Source organism: Pinus tabuliformis, chromosome 2_2 (assembly GCF_031772625.1).
Source record: "Pinus tabuliformis cultivar Carrire ecotype Pingquan chromosome 2_2, CPIR1, whole genome shotgun sequence".
In the NCBI taxonomy this organism is placed as follows: domain Eukaryota; kingdom Viridiplantae; phylum Streptophyta; class Pinopsida; order Pinales; family Pinaceae; genus Pinus; species Pinus tabuliformis.
The window spans coordinates 644111554-644113841 of record NC_142300.1 but is presented as its reverse complement, the minus strand read 5'-3'; positions in this window follow the sequence as shown (position 1 = coordinate 644113841).

Genomic DNA, 2288 nt, shown 5'->3' with positions numbered 1-2288 from the left:
CCTCACTCTCTTCCAAATGAGATCAAAAAGGTATGTAATCTCTCCTCTCAAAAGCTCAATTAGGAAGACTAAGTTCCAGCAGCATTTCACCTCAAAAATATTCAGCTTTCAACCTCCTTAGTAACCAGCCCAATGCTTCATTTTATAGTGCAAAGGAAGGAGGTTACAGGTCCACCTATGAAGGGATAGATTCCTCCTTCAAAGGGATAAGCTCCTCACATCAAGGGGTTAGCTCCTTAAGGTATGGGATGCATGAAACTTTAAGGAGCGAACTTGCCACCTCAAGATTCCCTCTAGAAGCTTCGAGAAATGACTCAAAGTGAGTTTTTAAGAATGAACTTGTGCCTTTTTAACTTTTACAGGGGTATGCACCCATAACACAGAGAAAGAGCGATCAGGAGTGCAAGGGACACGACCATTAGGTGCGGGACCACAAGTAATGCTAAGAGAAAGTGTGGAACCAAAGTTTTAGAGATTTTTAAGGTCTTTCTCTTATTTTCAAGGCTTGATATGAAGAACTAAGGTTTAAGACTTGCAAAGGAGGAAGGTATGAGTGGTGATAGACTCAGACAGATTGCAGAATGTCAAGGTGATAATTTTTATGCAACAGATTGCCTCCTAAAGTGCGTAGTCTGTAATAGATGAGAATAGCTTTTGTCATCTAAGAAGAGTGAAGTACTTTATCATTTCAAGGATTTTCTTATGGAAACCCCGGTCGGAACCTGTAAAAACATTCAATGAAAAATATATATATATGAACATATCATCACTGAGGTAGGCATTCCCATACTCAGGTCAAAACTGACTAGAAAACTATCTAAACTGCTCTGATATAGGAATGATTTTGTAATACATCACAAGTATAGGCATATGTAGACACAGTATGGACGCAGCTATCTGTTTATGAATAGTCTACTGTACAATGAATAACAAAATTCCTCGCAGCCTGGATGGTGGAAACTAGATCCAGGGTCTTGATTTCTGCTTCCCGAACTAGTACGATTTTATCCATGTGAATGCATGTGTTGAAGTTGAACATGGTAGAAACCACCTGATTACTAGTCAATGATGTGAACTGTTAACAAGTGTGAGAGAAACCACCAGTAATGTCAATGGCCCCCAAAGTACTCAGTACAATCCATGAAATGTGAATAAATGAGTTGATGTCGAACACGTCACAGAATCCTTTGATCGAAGGTCAATGATGCAACCTGTCATCAAAGGCGAGAAACCTGCCATTAGGGCATGCAGATTCCAAGGTACTGACGATTTCTAGATCATCTTTCTAGATAATGAGTTGGAGTCGATAGAAAGTGATCCATCGTAGGCAAGCCCACAACACGAAATCATAGATCAAGTTTTGAAGAAATATATTTAGCAAGGTCTAACTTAGGGATGGTCAAGATGGATGACAGATATTTTGCAAATGAATGGTTTATTTGAACTGACCTCTTGAACACATAACGACACTGCAAATGGTTGGGTGACAATTGACCCAAAGCTAATACCCAGAAACCAGCTGAAGACTTTCAATATGGTTTGATTAACTGTTAGGAAAAGGATTTCCCAGCCCAGGTGAACAAAAAGTGTCATGTTCAAGACTGGTTAACTGCTTTTTTAAACACAAGTATAACAAACAGGTTCATTTTTTTCTCTTTTCCCCCACCATTTCTGGCAACTACCTCTTTATTTTTGACAATCTTGAGGAGGATAACATTTGCTTGATTATAAGCTCATCCTTTGGATGAGTCGAACTTAGTTTATAATTCAAACCCTAAGAAGGAATGGTCTGTTCCTGTTTAAAATTGAATAGGTCATTTACTGTTGAATTTTAATGAGTCTAGTATAGGAGTACTTTCCATAATTAGTGCCTTCGATCTGAAAAAGTAAAAAAGCGATTGAAAACAGGTCATTTTATAGCCAATATCGAACTTGAAATGACAAAAGTCCGGCAATCTTTTCATGTTTATACGGTCAGAAAAGAGCTATAAGTGGACCATCCTTTTAATTCCGTTTTAACGAGTTTAAAAAGAAAAGCTCGGCAATCTTTTCATATTTTACGAGTCAAAAAAGAGCTTAAAGAGGAATCGTCCTAGAGGAACGAGTGGTATAAAGGGTAGCAACTGGTTCCGGCAATGGTGGAACTGCTCAAAACATGTCATGGTTAAGAGGTTGGCTAATAAAGCCACTCATAATTGCGGTCCCTCAAGAAAGGAAAAACAACCAAGTTAAAGCATATGATCAGCCAAAGAGATGTTGGCGATGGAATGAAAACAACCAAGGCTCAT